The sequence below is a fragment of the Lepisma saccharinum genome, chromosome 21 (assembly GCF_977018435.1).
Source record: "Lepisma saccharinum chromosome 21, izLepSacc3.1, whole genome shotgun sequence".
NCBI classification, from domain to species: Eukaryota; Metazoa; Arthropoda; class Insecta; order Zygentoma; family Lepismatidae; genus Lepisma; species Lepisma saccharinum.
Genome location: NC_139249.1, coordinates 60,916,813 through 60,938,749, shown reverse-complemented (window position 1 = coordinate 60,938,749; position 21,937 = coordinate 60,916,813). Strand labels below are relative to the sequence as shown.

The following is a 21,937-nucleotide window of genomic DNA, read 5'->3' as shown; positions in this document are numbered from 1 at the left end:
CCAAATTCTTCATGCCTTACAAATCTGTCTTCTATGCAATCCTATGCCATAAATGCAATTACTAAACGTAATCAGTTGGATGTTGTGTACTTTGATCTGTCCAAAGCTTTTGATTCAGTGGATCACCATTATTTACTGCATAAATTAGCTAACAGATTTAATATAACTGGAAACATGTTAAAAATAGTGAAAGACTATCTAAGAAATAGACAACAACGTGTTATACTTCCTGGAACTAATTCTAACTGGCTTCCCGTTATATCTGGTGTGCCGCAAGGAAGCGTTCTTGGCCCTATGCTATTTGTATTATATCTGGATTATCTCACAGACCTATTTAATTCCCCCATCTCAAGCACAATTCTAATGTTTGCTGATGATTGCAAGATTATGAGAGAAATAAAACAACCATCAGACATGCAACTTCTCCAAAATGACATAAATACGAGGGGCGTATCATAAAGAATTACACTTTATTGTATTCGATACATACAGAAATAGATACATTTAATCGGCTGTATGCACTTTCTCAACATAGTCCCCCTGGAGCTGTAGACACTTACACCAGCGGTGTGGAAGTCGTTCGAGACCATTTTGAAACCAGTTCTTTGGAGTTGTGTGCACCCATCGCTGGACAGCCTCATGGAGTTCCTCACAATTGTTGAAATGGTGACCACGCAGGGGCTTCTTCATGGCGCCAAACAAGTGAAAATCGGATGGTGCCAAATCGGGAGAGTATGCTGGATGTGGTAACACCTTGAAACCCAGTCGGTCAATAGCAGCTGTTGTTTCATGACTGGTGTGCGGCCGGGCATTGTCATGTTGGAGAAGCACACCTTTGCCCCATTTGCCTTGCCTCTTCTTTTGAATTGCACGACGCAACTGCGTCAGTGTTGCCACGTAGACTGCACTGTTAACGGTGGTTCCTCTCGGTAGCCAATCAATGAGGATGATGCCATCACTATCCCAAAACACAGTGGCCATTTGTTTCCCAGCCGTGGGCGCTGTTTTGAATTTCTTGGGTGGGGGCCTACCCTTATGTTTCCACTGCATGGATTGGGATTTGGTTTCCGGTTCGTGGTAATGCAGCTACACTTCATCACCTGTCATAAGCTTCCCCATGAAATCAGCTGGATTCTGGTCGTAAAGTTCCAAAAGCTCCCTGGAAATGTCTACGCGTTGTTGTTTGTGGCATGCGTTAAGACATTTCGGTACCCACCGATCTGACACTTTACCCATTTTCAAGTCACTGTGCACAATGCGTTGCAGGGTTCGTCTGCTTAATCCCGTAATCCTCTCCTGTTCCGTAAACGTCACACGCCTGTTCTCCAGTATGACATTTTCCACACTCACATGTCGCCCTAGACTCTTTCCCTTCTCCGTTGATGTTTGACTGTTTTTCCAGCCAGTTACCCAATTATACACCATTTTCCGTGACACTGCATACTCGCCACACACAGCCACTAACCGTCTATGGATACATGCCGTTGTTTCCCCTTCCTTCCACAAAAACCAACTCGTCCATCGTTGACCACGTTCATCTTGTTCAATGTTGTCCGCAACAGCACTCGTGACGTTGTGCTTCGATGGCTGCACAGGCCACAGACTACGCACTGTCACACGGTGCTGCCACCTGGCGGTAGACAAGGTACCTATGCGCCCATCCTGCCCAGTGCGTGGAATTACGCCATTTCATTTTGCATTAAAACAATAAAGTGTAATTCTTCATGATACGCCCCTCGTAGATTCTCTGAATGGTGTAAGCGATGGAAACTGACCACAAACCCTTCGAAATGCTCTTACATAACAATTTCATTGAAGCAAAACATTCTTGAAGGTAATTATACACTCACCGACATCACTCTAACAAAAGAAGCACAACACCGAGATCTAGGTATCCTCATAGATTCTAAACTAGCTTTTGATAATCACATATCAACCATCACAAAAAAGGCAATGCGTATACTAGGCTTACTTTACAGATTCACCGAAATCCATAACCCGAAAGCACTTTCCATTTACTTCAAAACTTTTGTGTCCCCCATTCTAGAATACTGTTCACCCATCTGGAACATGACTGCCCCTTCTCATACCTCCAAGATCGACAATGTTCTCAGTTTTTTCCTCTCCATCGTTCGATATAGAGTGCCGGCCCTGAGACACCTACCTAAGAGAGATCTGCTTGTAAACTTAAACATAAATACTCCAGAATCACGCAGATACGTTGCAGATATGAAATTACTACATAAGATAATTAATGGAAACCTAAGATGCAGCATCCCACTCCACGAACTCTCCCTCAGAGTGCCTAGACACAAAACACGGAGCAAGGAAACTTTCCACACTGCAACTCCAATACTCTCACTCATTCAACGTTCACTATTTCATAGGCTACCAAATCAGTTCAATGTCATCTCAAACCAAACCGATATATTCAGTTCATATCCATCTTTTATCACAAACATAGAAAAAATTGTATATAAATAATGCTTTTGTGAAACACATCTGTTTATCTTGGAACTGTCTCGACTTGTTTATGTTTATATTTATATTTGTTTATTTTATTTTATTTTATCTTGTTTCGTGTGTTCATTTTAACACTAGTGTACTGTTTTACTGTTGTTTCTTTCCGGTTTTAAAATGGCTTCTGCTGTACTTGAAATTTCAATAAATATATAAATAAATTATCATTATAAGGCAAAGCAGTTATCATGCCATTTTTTTTTAAAATTGAAGTTTAAGGTAAAGTATATTCTGAAAGGCTATGAAATAAAATTAGTGGAATTTGCTCTGCTTATTAATCAATATTCTTTGAAACGAGGTTTATATATACGGCCATTCTGTGCCAAATCTTCACCAAAAAGAAAAAAAAAAACTTTTCAACCTGACCATTTCAGATTTTCATGAAATTTGGTAGGATGGTAGAAGACATGAAGTAACTTTTGTAGAAGAAACTAAATGAATATAACATCTTATGAGAATAACTGTGAGTTGAAAGTCTTAATTATTCTTGAACCAAACAATAATATTGTATGTATTGTAAGGTTGATTGATTTGCTTTATTTTACTTCACCTTTTGTGCCAAATGATGGAGACAGAAAACACTTACCACACGAAAATAAATAGTTTGATATTTCGTGGGGTTACCGCATTTTCAGTTGAGAAGAAAGAGGTGCACAGATTCACATCATGTATATATATATATATATATATGCATATACGTATATGTGCATCAGGCTCCGATCACTAGTGCCACGTATGGATGCCATGTGAATTCACTTTCTGGATCTCCCTCACATGGAAACTTTCAGAAGTTCTTACCAATAGTGTGTTTCTGTTTTAATATCAGATTAGCTAAATCAGATGCAGGTACAATGCAGTCAATTCCTCTTACACAATCTTATTTTTTTTTTTGTTTTCGCCAGCAATAATGGTAACAATGTGTTATCACTTTCACAATACTTGTATATACTGTGAATGTTTGTATGGAAGGACAAGTCCCACTGATAATGTGAGGAAATAGGACACTTTGTTTTGTACAATTCCATTGTTCACTTTCATAATAATCAGTCCCGAGAAGCATGTTTATGTGTTTTTAGCACCCAGCAGAATGCTATGTGTTGCCATTTCAGCATCGAACAAGCTGCAAATTCACCTTGCCAAAATCTCTCGTGTGTGGAAGGTTTAGCTTGTTTGCTCGTCATCGAAAACAGAAGTCATAATAATAATCTTTCTTTATTTGTCGACCCCTTTTTCCATAGGTATGGATATCATCAGATACATGTAAATATAGATAAGATATAGTATAAGAGATATTTAAGTATAAAATCATCAAAGATGTTCACGTAACGCACATATGTGATACACAAATTTACATAAATTGAACGTTTAAAACAATGATAAACAGGTATGCCCATAATAAAAATATATAGTGTATGCATGATTTTTTTTTTCTTAAGTTGGATACATTATTCCTTAAATTTATGTGATAGTATTTATAAACACTAAGCTCTATGAGATTACTAGATTTTTTTTAATACATAATTTACAGTTGTGCCCAATCTACTTTAAAATTCATTTATGTCATACAATGCTCTTTCTGCGAGATATTGCTTGATTAACTGCATTTTTTTTCTTAAAATGAGTGATATTTTTTAGCCAGGAAGGAAGTTTGTTGTAAAATTTTACACCTGCAGAATGTGGTGTAAAACTCTTGTCTGTCAGAGTTAGTCTGTTTGTCTGGACTTAAAGCTTTTTCTTTGTCTTGTGTTATGTCCATGGATGTGTTGACTTCTAACTTGTGTCTCATCATTTAGTATGAAAATAATAAATTTATAAACATACAGTGAATATAAAGTCAAAATTTTGTTTTCACAAAAGGCAATTCTGCATGTGGATCTGGACGGTATTTTGCATTTTACTAGCATTTACATTTACATTTTCGTATTTTACTAGCAGGCCTTTTCTGTAGTGTAAATACTCTTTTTGTATGTACGTGAGCTGCTCCTCCCCAAGCTGTGATACAGTACTCTAAGTGAGGATAGATAAGACCATAATATGGATTCATGATGATTTCCTTGATATGATACTGCGAATGAATTTTCAACAGTCATAGGTTTTTGGTGAGTTTATCAGAGATATAGTCAGTATGACATGCCCAATTTAGTTTATCATCGATGATCAATCCTAGAAATTTTACCTGGTTAATATACTCTATTTCATTTTCATCTAAGTAGACCATCAAGTTATCTATCAAAGTTCTTCTTGTTGCCATGGTTAAAAATCATGAAATTTGTTTTTTGATGATTCACATTTAGGCTATTAGCGTTTAAGTACTTGGTTATTTGATTAATCGAGATGCAAGTTTGGATTTCTAATTGTTCTTTTGTTTTTGCCCTACATATTATGTTAGTGTCATCTGCATAGGTGATAGTTTGAGTCATGTTGTTCTTTGGTATGTCATTGATGTAAAGGATGAAATAATAATGGACCAAGTATAGATCTTGAGGGACACCTACCTTTGACGATTTAAAACTGAAGTAAAAGGTTTCATAGATGTATCATTCATGTGCTCAATTTGAGTGGATTGTATTCGTTCAGAAATAAATGACTTAATTAGGTTAAATGTGCCACCTCGAATGCCTAGACTATGCAGTTTATGCCTAAGTGTGTTGTGGTTGAGAGAGTTAAATGCTTTAGACCAGACATGTCAAACACGCGGCCCGCGGGCCGCATGCGGCCCTCGATATATTTTTGTGCGGCCCCTTTGCTATTACCTGCTTTTAAGTAGTAGAGCTTTCAGATGTAGTAGTTCCTAAAATATCTGTGTTAAGTACAGGGAGGTTATTGCAGCATGCCACCGCTTCAGCATCGGCCGCTTGCCGGCCCAGTCATGCAACAGGTGCCGGCAAATTGCGTAACAGATAGCCCGTAACAGAAACCGCTTGTTTTGTAATGTTTCCACTTTTCACAATTACAGTTACAATTACAATTGAAATAAGCACGTACCTTGTCGCACGGATGCAGGAAAAGGTGTCCTCCCAAATACAAATATTTCCGGCACCTTATTTCTGACATCTAATCTTAGATTAGACATCGCTACTTTATCCTCAGTTGACAGAAAGGGAAGACAGCATCCCGGCGCATAAAGCAAACCGAAAGCGTAAAATGATATTTAAAAGTAATAATAATGATGATCACTAACCTCCTGTGTTATAAGAGATGTTGAAAATGACTTCCTTCAACAGCAATACAACACGTTTCTTAGGTTCAAGAGATCCTGTCTATCGTAATCCCTGACCACTTTTCTTCAAGAATTCGTTTTCACGTAATTATCGTACATAAAAACTCTATGTTCAAGACTATATTTGTTTAACGACATAAGTAATGAATGAATAACAATTAACACACAATAAAGCACTAGCACACCAACTCAATAACACAGTATAAACAAAACGCGTACTGATAAACGCGAACAGAAGTGAACATGAATGAGCGTAGACTCACTGTCTGGTAGCCGACAGTGTTGCTAACCATTTTTCGGCAATGTCCCTACAGACGTAGTCAAAATGTCCCTACAACTGACCAAATGTCCCTACGCCAAGTAAAGTGACTAAAAAAAAAACACCTCATGAGCATGCAAACAGAAGATAAAATATACACATTTACTTACCAAATCTTTCTGCTCGGTGCTTCCACAATTAATGAAGGAGCGAATTTACAATACAGGACCTCTCCCCGATTTTTTGTAATATTTCGCATACTCACTAATTGAGGCCTCCTAATCACGAATTTGAAGTTAAAATTTGGGGGGTCACGTGTAGAAATTGCAAAATAAGTGACATTGAGTGGTCCGCGATCGGCACGATTGCTTATTATTTACCGGAAGATTTTGTGTTTCCAATACTTAAAAAACGAAATATACATTCCTGATATTACTACGACCCCAAATTTTAACTATGTTTGCCTATCCTAACCTAACCTAACCGTACCTGAATGGTTCGTGGGGCTATCCGTCAATGGTTTGTTGGGCTACCCGTGCATGTTTTTTTCGAGCCCAAATTTTAACTATGTTTGCCTAACCTAACTTAACCTAAACTTACCGAGAATGGTCAGTGGGGCTATTCCTGAATGGTTTTGCGGTAATTGTGATTACGAACCGATAAAAAATATTATTTTCGTAGCACTTTAACGGCAAACGTTCATCATCGAAGGCCATTTTCGTATCCTGCAATTTTATGATTGATGTACTGTTGCCAAATTTACCTGTAATCAAATCAGTTCTTCTACATCGTGATTGTCGCTGTCACATGTAAGCACGTTCTTTGGGCAATATACTGAAATCCATAAGTTTATTAATTAGCCCACAGCCATCCTCCTGCACACTCCACCTAACAATCTGTACAACATTAACAACTTTTTTACTGTTCTCTTCCGCCATTCTTACACGATCCATGCTCTCCAAGTATGAAATCAACAGTGTGGCAACGCTGTAGACAGCGTAACTATTTTTAATTTGTTCATATCAACAAATATGGCTACCATACTTGTATACGGAGAATCATTGCGAGAATTGAAAAGCTTATTTTACAACTTCTACACGTTAATGAACATTTTTTCCCCCTCACCCCAACATGTTAACTTGAGATAAATAATCACGAATAATTATTTCGTGAGTATAAGACGTAGCATAGAAATTACAGAAGGGTCCGGTATTGTAAATTCTTGCCTTAATGAATAATAGGGGTGTGCTGGACAGAATTTTTTGGGTCGGGACGGGATTGGGACGGTAATTTTTTTAAATCCCGACATTCGGGACTGAAAAATTTGCAATTTCCCGACCAAGTCGGAAAATTTTCTGGACGGGAAATGTTCGAAATTTCCCGAAGCACTGGAAATCTCGAATTTTACAAGTCATTTTCACTTTAAGTGATTGTTTTTGCATTTCTAGAATAAAAACTTACAACTTTCGATAAGTTCCAGAAACTTACAAGGCAGAAAACGTCGAGAATTAACGACTTTTTAAAGTAAAGAATCCAGCACACCCCTAATGAATAACGTTGAGTCGTTTACTGTTGATTATGTTATTTGAAGTCATACATGCTGCTGCTGTGAAGAGATAGATGTTGGTTGGTGATGCTGTATTTCCTGCATTCTTTAACAATTTTGGTCCCATTTTATTTCCCTTTTTTGTTTTTGTATCACTTAACATTGAAAATATTCTTTCCGTTTCCGCGTTAGAATGCGGCAATGTTAGCACTATTTTCGCGAGAGTGGAAATGTTTTCAAAAAGGAACTTGCCTTGAAAGTTTTTGGTAACCGATAACATGTTCCAAAATTCTGATGGAGATCTGTTAGTTAGTTCTTTTTTCTCCTCCTCGCTAAAGTATCCAGATAAACTAATTCATAAAATGTAATTTACCAAGATTGAAAAAAGTACCTACGTTTTCCCTCATTTGGCAAAATCTGTCCCTACGTTCCTACGCGGGCGAAATTTAGTGAAAAGTCCCTATGCGTAGGGACATGTCCCTACGGTTGGCATCACTGCCGACACGTGCAGTATGAAGCGCCATCTCGCGGCTGACAACTCACCCAACCCCCGATAAGCTGCAGGCGCTGTCGCGACAACTGAGAATAAAGTAGCGATGACTAATCTAAGATTAGACGTCAGAAATAAGGTGCCAGAAATATTTGTATTTGGGAGGACACCTTTTCCTGCATCCGTGCGACAAGGTACGTGCTTATTTCAATTGTAATTGTAACTGTAATTGTGAAAAGTGGAAACATTACAAAACAAGCGGTTTCTGTTACGGGCTATCTGTTACGCAATTTGCCGGCACCTGTTGCATGACTGGGCCGGCAAGCGGCCGATGCTGAAGCGGTGGCATGCTGCAATAACCTCCCTGTATTATGTAACACGATGTGAAATTTCACACGTTTTCCTCTTGGACAGGATATACCCGTCGGTAGGTGAAAAAAGGTGGTCGTGTTGCATTATTGGGGTGGAATTGGAATTTAAAATTTTGGGTGCGTCAGCACGAAGGCTATTTTGCACCCGTCACATTATACGGGGTCCAACCCCTTATCTTTGCACATAACAACTCTAACGTTGCATAACTGAAATAAAATATTAAAATCTTCTGACTTTCGTTAAAAGCTGAGGCTGTAAAGAAGCACTCAGCACAAATAAGGACAAAACGCAGGACAACACAAACAAAATTATACTGGCCATGAAGCCAGTCGCCAGAGCCTCGTTAGTCTGCAGTCCAGGGTGTACTACGTGGAAGTGAGGTTGACTATTGGGTGCACTACGTGGAAGGAGCACCCCTTACACCCCTTATTGGGGTGGTCGACGAATGTAGTGTAGTCGGAGTTGATAGCTAAACACTCAATACCTTTTGCCGAAGGCGAGTTTATTAAACGGTGCTTGGTAAAAGCTGCTGATATAGTTAATCCCGCAAGAGTAAAAGCTTTTCAAGGCATTTCACTATCCCGCAACACGGTTGCTGAAAGAGTAACCAAACTGGCCTGTGATTTGAGTGATCAAATTAAATAAAAAGTGTCAAATTTCATTGCTTATTCCATCGCTTGTGATGAGAGTACAGACATCGGTGGTGTAGCTCACTTAGCTGTGTTTCTTCGTGCTTGTGTTGAGGAGTTCAACATTTTCGAGGAGCTATTGGACATTGTACCGTTGCATGACACTACTACCGGTGAGGATATATTTATTGCTGTTCGTGAACTTTTGGGGAAGTATGATTTACCTCTGTCAAAGTTATCCTGTGTAGCTACGGATGGTGCCCCTTCAATGACGGGAAAAAACAATGGTTTTGTGACAAAACTGCAAAACGAATTTCGTGAAACCTGCGATAAACACATGTTCCATCATGTGCATTGCATCATTCACCAAGAGGTCTTGTGTTCAAAAGTAATCAACATGGAAAGTGTGATGAAGCCTGTGGACAAAAGCTATCAACTTCATAAGATCCCGTGGCTTAACCAGCGACAATTTTCTGCTTTCTTAGCAGATTTAGAAAGCGAATATTCTGGAGTGCGCTACTACACAGAAGTGCGCTGGCTATCGTGTTCTATGGTTCTTGAAAGATTCTGGAACTTGAAAGATGAAATATGCCAATTTTTGGAAATGAAAGAACAAGACACCAGCCTTTTTTCGTAACCAACGTTGTTCCAAGATCTTTCCTTTCTTGTTGATATAACGAAACACTTGTCAGATTTAAATTTGAAACTGCAAGGAAAAGATCAATTAATCACCAACATGAATGATCAAGTCAAAACATTCGAGCGTAAGTTATTGCTTTGGGAAAAACAGTTAAGAAACGAAGACTTGGCGCACTTTCCAACTTGTTCTAAATACAGATCAAGTTCAAAGGACCCTGTTTTGTACAAAAAGTACGCCACAAAAAATTAGCTTTTGAATACTGAATTCGGAAAAAGGTTCCACGATGTTCGTTCTTTCGAAGACAAGATCTCCTTGTTTTCAGCCCTGTTTACGACTGACGTAGAAAAAGTGGCAGCACATTTGCAGATGGAAGTAATTGAAATTCAGTGCGACTCAACTTTGAAACAAAAGTACAGCGAAGTGTGTATCCCTGACTTCTACAAGTACTTGCCTGCACGTTTTCCAGAAACCCGCAAATTTGCGTGTGAAATAATTTCAATGTTCGGTAGCACTTACCAGTGTGAAAAACTTTTCTCACTCGTGAAAGGAAACAAGTCACCAACGAGATCCAGATTATCAGACGTTCATCTTAGCTGTGTTCCGAAAGTAGCTGCTTTAAATAAGATGTCTCCTGATGTTGCTAAGTTTTTGGCAGAAAAAAGATGCCAGCTGTCAGGCAAGAAGCAATGATCAAGTTTCAATGAATGTTCAATATACTTTATTAAGTATTATGTTAGTCATTCTTTAAAATAAAGTATTAAAGATAATTTAATTTTTTCCTTGCGGCCCGCCCTTTGTAACACTACTGACTATTTGGCCCAGTTCAGATTTTGAGTTTGACATGCCTGCTTTAGACAGATCTAGAAAAAACCGTGCTTGGAATATCATTATAATTATTTGTAATTATTTTTATAAATTGTACAGTTGCTGAATTTGTTGATTTGTCTTTTTGAAAAAAATGTTGATACTGATTTATAATACTAAATTTGGAGCAAAAATCATGAATTTTATGCCAGATTATTTTTTCTAGTACTTGTCCTTTGGCGACCCTTTCTTTTACAACATGTCCATATGGTACAAAGTGTTTGTCAGACTTGTATTTTGGCGACCCGTTCTTTTAGCAACCTGTCCTTATGCTGACCTGTCTTTTTGCGGAATTTCCATGCTACACAGTGTTTTTGAGACTTGTCCTTTGGAGACCTAGTCTTTTTGCAACCTGTCCGTATGGTCCAAAGTGTTTTTGAGACTTGTCCTTTGGTTGCTCATTCTTTTAGCAGCATGTCTTTATGCTACCAACTATTTTTACGACCTGTCCATTAGCTACACAGTCTTTCTGAGACTTGTCCTTTTGCGACCTGTTCTTTTAGCGACCTGTCCTTATGCTGCCCAGTCTTTTTGCAGCCTTTTCATATGCTGCACAGTATTTTTGAGATTTGTCCTTTGGCGACCTGTTCTTTTAGCAACCTGTCCTTACGTGTTTGTGTTCGTCTTGTGTAGTAATTGTGCTGTCTAATGTGTTTGTGTTTGTCTTATGTAGTAGTTCCTCCATTCATATTGGGGGTTAGGCATAGAGCTGACAACTCTGCACTGTAAAAAGACATGTCAAGAAACAGCAATATAAGGCCATGGATGTTCCCAAGGTAAAATAGTCCCCTGTTCGGATCTCCGGGTGGGGACTACTTTGGGAGGTCCCTGGACTAAGGATAAGATCTACATTAGGAATAAGGATATTAAATTAGGCACCTGGAATGTTCTGAACCTTTACCGGCCTGGGGCATTTCAGCGTACAGTTAAAGAGATAGTTAAGTATAAATTAGATGTAGTAGCTGTCCAGGAAGTTAGGTGGCCAGGAGAAGGGAATTGTAAAACTAAAAACTATACTTTTTTCTATGGTGGTACTGAAAATCATAATTTTGGAACAGGCTTTTTCAGAAATAATAGAATTATCTCGGCTCTTAAAACAGTAGAATTTATTAATGATAGGATATCATATGCAGTTTTACAGGGTAGGTTGTGTAAAATTATTTTAATAAACATACATGCACCAACGGAAGATAAAGATGATAATACTAAAGATGATTTTTATACAGAGTTAGAACAGGTCTTTGATAAATTTTCTCAGTATGATATGAAAATTCTGTTAGGTGACTGTAATGCACAGATTGGCAAAGAAGGGACATTTAAACCCACGATTGGTAAAGAAAGTCTTCATGAATTCAGTAATGATAATGGTATAAGATTGATTACTTTTGCAACCTCAAAGAATTTAATTGTGAAAAGTACCACTTTTAAACATAAAGATATCCATAAATATACACCTGGTCTTCTCCAGATGGTAAAACTCATAATCAGATAGATCATATTCTCATTGATAAGAGAAGGCATACTAGCATAATTGACGTTTGTACACATAGAGGTGCTGACTGTGCCAGTGACCATTATTTAGTAATTGCTAAATTAAGAGAAAGACTCTCAGTGATAAATCATAAGCAACAAAACCTAAGAGTTCTAAAATTTGATACAGGAAAGTTTGCTGACGAAAGAATTAAGAAAGATTACCGAATTAAACTGTTAAATAGATTTGATGTCTTGCAGGATTTAAATGATGATGAAAATATAAATGAGACAGACGTAAATAAGAATTGGGATCACATACGTAATGCAATAGAATCAACAGCTAAAGAAAGTATAGGATACCATAAACCAAGAAAAAGTAAGCCATGGTTTGATAATGAATCTCATAATTAGAGCCCGGAAGTTTGGCAAAATGCCTCTTTTTATCTACTGCATATATTGATAAAATTTTTCCGGATATACGTTTTATATGTTTTTTCGAATGTTTTAGAAGCCTTTTCATTTTGCCTATTTGGGACCCCACTGCCTATTTTTAATTATAATGCCTTTTTTTGCCTTTTTCAATGAAATTGGACCATTTTTTTAAAAAAAGTGTAAGTATATATTATTTTTCTCCCAAAAAACGTTGTTGGCATTTATTTTTCTTCCGTTTATTATGTGAATAATTTTCGCCTTATTTAAGTAATATTGAACTCACGCATGTTTCAACATTGCTGAAGGACAAAAGTGTGAGAAAAAAGTATTTCATGCTGAGTTAGGATATTGCCTTTCGGTTAAGATTTCCTTGTGCATGATTGACTGCTGAAAACCTGTTGCAGAACATCTGCACAATTACGTCATCGTCCAGCGTCCATGTCAGGACGTTATTGACAAGAAACAGCACTAATGCCCAAGGGCCTTTACATAAATTTCAAAATCAAGTTCTCTATCTTTAGTTTAGTTCTGCACTTTGGAGGGAAAGGATCGGGTAGTTGTCATTATGCCGAAATTTAGTGTACCATTAAGTGGTAAGTTACATGGTTACGTGCGTGAATTTGGTGAAAATTGAAATGCTCTTCCCAATGTAGATTTTAACATTTCGCAAGAAATTATAGATAAAAGTAAGCGACTTCCAAATGTGCCTTTTTTCGGTTCATTTTGCTTTTTTTTTTTCATTTTTAGTGCCTATTTTCCACATTATAAATGCCTTTTTGCCTGCCTATTTTAACGAAAATAAATGCCTGAACTTCCGGGCTCTAGTCATAATCTAATAGAAATAAGAGATCAGGCTAGACTTAGGTGGTTAAATAACTCTGATGATACAAATCTAAGAAATTATAATAGAATAAAGCGAGAAGTTAACCGCACGTTTAGAAGTAAAAGAAGAGATTACTTGAAAAGCAAAATTAACGAAATTGAAACAAACAGCAAAAAATAAAAATATCATAGATTATATAAATGTGTAAATGAATTTAGAAAGGGGCGGCAACCTAAAGTAAAGTTGATAAAAGATAAAGACGGTGATTTTCTAGCTGACCCAAGTGATATTCTAAATAGATGGAAGAACTACTTTAATGACCTTTTAAATGTCCATGTAAAAGATAAATCAGAAGTAAATAAAGTCCACACAGCAGAACCTTTAGTTCCAGAACCTAACTTGACTGAAGTTAAAGATGCTATTAAAAGGCTAAAGAATAACAAAGCACCTGGCATTGATTTAATACCAGCTGAATTAATTAAATATGGTGGAAATTCATTAATATGTCAAATTCATAAATTAATTTGTTTAATATGGAATAAAGAAGAAATCCCTCAACAGTGGAAAGAATCCATAATTGTTCCTGTGTTTAAAAAAAGGTAATAAATTGAACTGCAATCATTACCGTGGAATTTCTTTACTCTCAACAACATACAAAATATTATCTAACATTATTTTAACAAGACTAACCTCATATGCTAATGAAATTATAGGTGATTATCAATGTGGATTTAAACGTAACAGATCAACTACAGATCAAATTTTTCACATCAGACAGACACTTGAAAAAAAGTGGGAATATAATCAAAATGCCCATCAGCTATTCATTGATTTCAAAAAAGCATATGATTCGGTCAAAACAGATAAATTATATAATATATTAGTAGAGTTTGGAATACCTAAGAAGCTTGTTAGTATGATAAAAATATGCACCAGTGAAACAGAAAGTAAAATTCATATGGGTATTAATTGACAAATTTACAATTCATGATGGGTTAAAACAAGGAGATGCATTATCTCCATTGCTCTTTAATTTTGCCTCAGAATATGCTGTAAGGAAGGTAAAAGAAACTAAAGAAAGACTAAAATTAAATGGTGTGACTCAGTTGTTAGCATATGCAGATGATGTAGACTTACTGGGGGATGATGTGAATACAATTAAGAATAATGCTAAAATATTTTTCAAAACTGCTAAAGAGATAGGTTTGGAAGTTAACAAAGAGAAAACTAAATATATGCTTACAGGCCAAAACCAAGTGTTAGGTAATAATCAAAATCTAATTATTGATACCAACTCGTTTGAACCAGGTTTCAAATGGAAATACTTAGGAGTAATATTAACAAATGAAAATTATATTAAAGAGGAAATAAAAAGTAGTCTTAATTCAGGAAATGCATGTTACTTCTCTCTTCATAAACTTTTGTCTTCTAGTTTAATATCTAAGAAACTAAAACTTAAAATATACAAGACCGTAATTTTGCCTGTAGTATTATATGGATGTGAAACTTGGTTCCTCACATTGAAAGAGGAACATAAATTGAGAGTATTTGAAAATAAGATCCTTAGGAAAATCTTTGGACCTAAAAGGGATGAGGAGACAGGTGAGTGCAGAAGGTTACATAATTTAGAACTACATAATTTACATTCATGTCCAGATATTATTAGAATAAATAAATCAAGAAGACTTAGGTGGGCAGACCATGTGGCACAAATGGGAGAGGAAAGAGGAGTTTACAGGATTCTTGTTGGGAAACCTGATGGTAAGAGACCTGTAGGAAAACCAAGATGAAGATGGAGGGACAACGTTGAGATGGACCTAAGGGAAATCGGTAGGGATGGAAAAGAGTATATAGATCTTACTCAAGATAGGGAAAGATGGAAGGCCTGTGTTGCTGCAGCCATGAACCATCGGGTTTAAGAAGGCTAGAGAGTTAGTTAGTAATTTCGAGAACGGTGACGTAATGCTATTTTTCTGCAATTTAAGTGGTCTGTTTTAGGCTCTTTTTATATATTGTTTTTATAACACACTTTTGTAAGATCTTTGGGAATATGCCATTCTTTTTTATGAATTTGTAGCAAATTGCAGAGGCAGAAGTAGAGAGTGTGTACACTTTTTTATTAGTTTGTTAGACCAACCATCAGTGTCACATGATTTCTTGTTATTTAAGGAATTTATAGTTTTTTCTAGGTCGATAATACTTATTTCATCTAGAATGATAGAGTTTTGAATGCTAATTGTGGATTGGCCCAAATTTTTAGCTTATTCCGTTTGCAATGTAGTGTTTGGGTTATCATTCAGAAGAGTGTTATTGAATATTGTTGCTACAGTTTGTGGGTCTTTTAGATCGGTACGATTTCTAGCTAGTGAGATATTTTCTTTAGCTTTTTTGTTATCTTTCCCTCTTCGCTTGTTCAGTATATTTCATATGATTTTAGACTTTTTGCTATTACTTTTCATTTTTTGTGATACATGGTGAAGTTTCTCAGATTTAATTAATTAGCACATCACACTATGATGCTAGGGGTCCCGGATTCGAATCCCAGCCTTGGCATGGATGTTTGTGGGTGTCCATTCATCATGTCATCACTCATCTCCATCTTCGCAAATTAGCCAAAAGTGGCACAAAAAGTGAAGTAAAATAAAGCAAATAAATATATATATATGTATTCTTTTTTCTTACGTTTATACATATCATTATAAATTTTCTCTTTGGTAGCTATGAATTTCTTGTGGATGCTTCTCAGTTCATTTTTTCTGCACGATTTTGTTTGTAACCCAAGCTTTGCTTTTTTTTATTTAAATATATATATATATATATATCTTTTTAATGGGACATACAGTATTTAGGTAGAATATGAGTGTATTTATAAGATTTTCACAAATTTTTTCGTAGCGTCTGATTGGTACACTTCTGTCCAATCTTCTTTTTTTTAGAAGATAAGATAGATACTTGATATTTTCTTTATTCATATTTCTACGTTCTATTGCATATATTTTTGTTATATTATGGTTTATTGGCAACTTTACTTAGATGAGTTGTGCTGTGTGGTCTGATATTAAGTTGTGAATCACCTCTGTTTTTATCACGTCAAAAGGAAAGTTGAGGCCTCCCCGATGGCGCAGTGGTAGCGTCGTCACCTTATAATGAAGGGGTCCCGGTTTCGATTCCCGGTGGAGGCATATAGTGGTTCGAATACCACTTTAAACTGTAGGTCCAGTCCCGATTAGCCATACTGTGCATAAAGTGGACTTTAAACAACAAATCAAATCAATCCAAAAGGAAAGTTGATGCTAATATGATCTATACGAGTTTCAGTAGTGAGTGTTATCCTGGTGGGTTTTTTACAATTTGATAAAGACCAAGATCTATCTGCTCTTTACTTTTTGTAATCTTTTGAAGGAGATCAATATTTATGTCGCCTAGAATGGTAATTGCAATTTGGCAATATTAGCCTTTGTAATACATCATCTAATTTTGAGAGAAAATCATTGATATTACAACTTGGGGATCTATATAAAGTTATTATTGTGTAAATGTGATTATTTATGTTGATTTCAATTCCAGCTGCTTTGAATACCGTTTCAATGCATAATGGTTTAAGCCACTTGATCTGTTTAGTCCTTGAAAGGCTTGCTTTTGTATATATGGCAATGCTTTTACTTGTATGTTCCACCCTGGTAAATTTTGACACCAAGCTATATCCCTCTAGGGTATAAAATTGAGATTCACCTTCCCTGAGACCAAATTCAGTTACTGTCAGTATGTCAGGTTGAATTTTGTGTAAACATAATTGTATGAGATCTACTTTGTTGGTGGCAGATTGTACATTATTGGGCATAATTGTCAGAAAAGTTAGAGTGCACGTCAAATCTCCTACGTATGGCCTTGAACGACTGAACAGCACCAGCGAATCACAGACATGCGGCGTTGCCTAGTTCAGAACCTGTTTCACCTTGCTACTAAATTGTGTACCTGGCGCTCGGATATAAATAGATTATTTCAAGTGTCAGTAGTTCAACAGATGGAAAGATAATGAATTTGCGAGTATGTTCGAAAAACAAGTGTGATTGTAGCTTATACCGTTCCCTCTGTAGAAGCACTGTTACTATAAACGTATTTGTATAACGTAAGAAGTGCCAGGTTTTAGCAGCTCAAGCGTGTGGTGTAAATCAAGCTATTGTTTCTCGGATATGTTCGGGGGCAAAACAATGTGGATTGGGGCCAGCTCGAATGTTTCAATCACCTAGAAAGCACATTAACGTACTGAAAAGAACGACAAACTTAAATGACTTTGAAAGATGTAGTTCGTAGAACCGTCTTTGAATTTTACGATCGTGGCGAATTTCCTGCTGCCAAAAAGATAACGTACTCTTTATGGGATAAAATATCTTTCAAAGGCACTACAACTTCCACCTTGAGAATATTGAAACAATTAGGCTTCATGTACGGGAAAACCATTGACGGTCGTAAATTTCTGATGGAGAGAAGTGACATTGTTAAGTCAAGGGTAAAATTCCTTTGTACAATGCACGAAATTCGAGTGTCTGGTGATTCGAGACCAATCTTTTAACTTGACGAGACATGGGTAAAACAGAACCACACATTAAAATGTGTTGTTAACGAAGAACTTGACAGTGTAACACAAGAACAATGGGCCGCTTCTGTTAAACATGCACAACAATTACAGGAAAACGATTTTGTAAGGGAGATACATCGGGATGAAATTTTGGACCCAATTATAATAAATTTGAAGGACGACACACAGGGCGAATGAGTGATGAGGAGCCCCTCTCTGGCAGTCCCTCTGGCATAATCAGGTATGTTCTTTTCTCCCATTAAGTTTAATATATGTTATATTATCTAATGTTCTGTGCTCTCCATGACAAGACGTTTCGCTCAACCACGCTGTCTCTTTTCCGTGTGAGATTTCGGCATGGCACCGCTGCAGTGCGCTGCTATTGGCTATCGCCATATGCAGGAGATTTGACACGCACTCTAGTCGTTTGATTTTGCATATTTTTATGTCTGTGGTTAGAGCCTGAATGTGTTTTCTTAAAAACATCAGACTCCCATTAGCCCATTTGTAATTCTTTCTTGTAATGTTATGTAATTGCAATGAAATTTAAGCCTAGGGCCGTCACATGGGCGCATGATTGCTTCGCTATATAAGATCTGTGAACTAGATGAGAAAAATCTCACAGCTACAACAAAATACGGTGGGGGAAGGGTAATAGTGTGGGACTGTAAGAGTGCCAATCATGTTGGTAATTTGTAATTCATTGATGGTACAATGGACCACACACGTTACATCAACATTTTGAAGTCACACCTATCCAACTCAGTGAAGATTATCGGGCTTACTGGTAGCTACATGTTCACCCTGGACAATGAACCGAAACGTTCAGCCCTCAACACCAAGCTCTGGTTATTGTACAACTTCCCACACTGGATGCAAACAGCTCCCCGATCGCAAGACATTAATCCTAATGAGAATGTATGGCATATTTTCCAAGAAAGAATCCAAGAACACCACATTTTCAACAAAAACGACCTCAAGTGCGTTTTGTTGGATGAATGGGGGAGATTACCCGACAAACAACAGATACCTTGGCGAAATTAGTCCCACAACAGTTGCAGGAAATTTTCAAGAGGAAAGGGGGTCCAAGCAGGTATTAAGGATGTCACACACACCAAATATTGTATGCTGCAAGTATTACAGTTGAATACTCTTTTGAGCTCCAATTACGCATCTTGTCTTTTGTTTTTCTGTACTGATTCTGTCATCTACTAAATGCATTTCTTTTCTGTGTAGTTTGTACCTCAATAGTATGCACTAAACTTCTGTACACATGTACTTCCATTTTCGTTCCTTTTCTGCTTGTTGTACATGTTTCCGTCTGAAGCCTGTGGTGAGTTAAATACTTTTTTGAGTCACTGTATGTTCGAATTTGATTTGACTATCTACATTATTTGCAATTTTGAATTTGGGTGTTTTAGTACTGTCTATAGATGATGAGTAAGTGTTGGATGTGGATTTGATTTTTACATTTTTTATGGCTTAAATTTATGCCGATCATTGCTGTAGTATCACTGACCTTGGTAATTTTATCAGAAGTATTTACCATAAAAGATCCCCACTGAATCTACTCTGAAATCGTACATTTCGTGTAGACGATCACTGCTTGTATACCCCTTTCCCATTTTTACTCATTTTGTTTTTATCAGCTTCATTATATTCCCCTGACATTCCTCTCTCGCCCTTATCATTTGATCTGATAGTATGTAGGTCAAATTTCCAAGTGCAATGGGTTCACTGCATTTATCATTTTTCTGGTTTACAGTTTCTATTATTCTATCACTTAGTATTCCTTACGCTTTTTGCTAAGATGAAATACATGTCTCTGGCAATAGTGTGGACTTCAAGAACTGTTACATTTGCAAACCCTTTACTCAATTTTGTTATTCTACTATTTACAGTTTGTACTTCTTTGTTCACACAGGAATTTTCCATCACATCATACCTGTGTGGGATAGTAGCTACAACAACATTGGTAGCAATAACTTTTTTTAGGTTGTTTTGTAGTGATCTAATTACTTAGGAACCTTCATTTTTTGATACATCATTGGTGCCAGTGATTATTATTATTACTTGATCATTATGTTCTAATATTGTACACTCTTTTTCGACACCTTCTAGTACATTTTCTAATGTAGCACCTGGTTTGACAGTGCCACAAACTTCTATGTTCGTCTTTTTTGACAAAATTGGAGCTAGTCCATGACATTAACTGTCACCATATATGTGAATTTTTGGTGACTATATCTCATTTTCCCTTTTTGGCTTGTTTTGTGGTATGCTTATCTTTTTAGTGTTGTTTCCCCGAGGCTATGACTATGTTTTTTGGTATAATTAATGCTCTTCTCATCGGATTTGATACTTGTAGCTTGAGTGACATTACTCTGTGTATTCTTGCTTTCGGCACTACACATATTGTTGTGTTGACTAAGATTTATATTGGCCTTTGTTGGTTGTATATCATCTTCTGCTATCATGGGGTTGTAGTGTATAGCAAAGGAGTTACTGGTGAGTTACTGTCGGGTTGGGTGTGAAGCTTTTCTTTATGGAAGCTATTTGTGATAGACCTCCTTGTGGACGTGAACTACATTTTGTGCCATATCTTGTAATTTCACTCCTTGTCCCTTTGTAGTTATTCCTATAGCTTGCATAAATATTCTGCTTTTCTTTGGGTGCCATTGTTTGTAAATCAGTTTTCAAGAGTTCAATGATTATATTTTTTGAATCAAGTTCAGTCTTAATTTTTTGCAGTTGTGCTTTTAGCTGGTAGCAATTTCTGGTCCCTCATGATTTTTTTTTCCAACTTTGTTCACAAAATATGTAATTTTACAAAATGCAGAAGACACTATTTGTTACCATTTGTTACTGTCTGTGCTATTTGCTATTTGGTGATTCAAGAGTTCAGTACACTACCTGACAACAGTGTCACACTATTAAGATTCAAGAGGTGAAAGTACTGTTCGGTAAGAGGTGATGCACTGTTTCTCCTTTGTAAATGTGCATTTTTTTCCTTTGAAGAAGAGCATGTCAGTTTTAAAATTCCTCTGTAAAATACTAATAATTTCGGCAGAGTAACACTACTAGTTCTTTCACTTAGCCTTCACGTTGCACTCGCTTTTACTTTATAATGTTCCCGCACTCTGTATCCGGTCTAAAAAGCGTAACAAAATTTGAGAACATTTAAACGAACCACTACTTCTTCTTCTTGTCTGCTGTTGACCCACTTATACACTTGTATGTATAAGATACAAGCATTGATGCATCGAAAATTGAGTTTACAGTTATGGTTCATGGCAGAGGGTTCCAATAACAGAAACTTAGAAATCTCAAAGTATCAGTTGAAATGTTAATATTATAACGATAACAAGACAAAAAAGAAATAAAAAAATAGGAAATTGCATTTTTTGTTCATTAATGGCGCTTATTAAAAATAACAAATTCGTTGTAATCTCATTTAGACGTATCTTTTAAGAATCAAATATTTTATGGGCATTCATTCCATTCTCATGGGTGAGGCATGTGGACTACATTTTTGATGTTAAACTAACTAGTCTTCTGATAGTTAAACAACATTTTTCTTACAGTTTCTGTTCTATGAAATATGAAACTTGTACTGTTGATTAAACAAAACTACCCTTAAAATACTTTCCCAGATTTGTTGCTACAAGTGAACAGTTTATTGTCAGAGGTGGGAAAGATGGAACACTGCCTTTTCACTTATTAAGAAATTATTTTAATTTCTCTGAATTGTCAAATTATGAAAAATAAAGTATTTGAGACAGAGAGAGAATATAAATGGCCTTTGATTATTCTAGTGGAGTTGAGAAGAAACATAACAATAAAAGAGAAATGTATTGTTTTTTGTGTCACAAGTAAGATACAGTACAATACAGTAGTAAATTTAAAAGTATAGTCTAATTGTACGGATAATACTTGAATTTTTACGAAATGACAATTTTAGATTGTTCACTCACAAGATAGCATAAAGTTAGAGCATTGCATTTAAGTACTGAGGTTCAGGGCCTCTTTGACATGCAATGTCCCTTTATTTTAAACTCCCTGTATATGAAAAATCCCAGTAAAATTTCCT

At 36.5% G+C, this 21,937-nt stretch overlaps 1 protein-coding gene across 4 annotated transcripts in view; it reads left to right on the top strand.

Annotated features, from left to right (window-relative positions):
- Window positions 1-21,937, top strand: part of LOC146004336 (uncharacterized) — a 147,034-nt gene that overhangs the window by 64,536 nt on the left and 60,561 nt on the right. Inside the window, exon 4 of one of the 4 annotated variants that reach the window (XR_014443915.1) lies at window positions 2,895-2,983. The exons of the other annotated variants lie outside the window; for them this stretch is intronic. The gene's annotated coding sequence lies outside the window, so the exon portion shown is untranslated. The remainder of the gene's footprint in view (window positions 1-2,894; window positions 2,984-21,937) is intronic. 4 annotated transcript variants of the gene reach the window in all.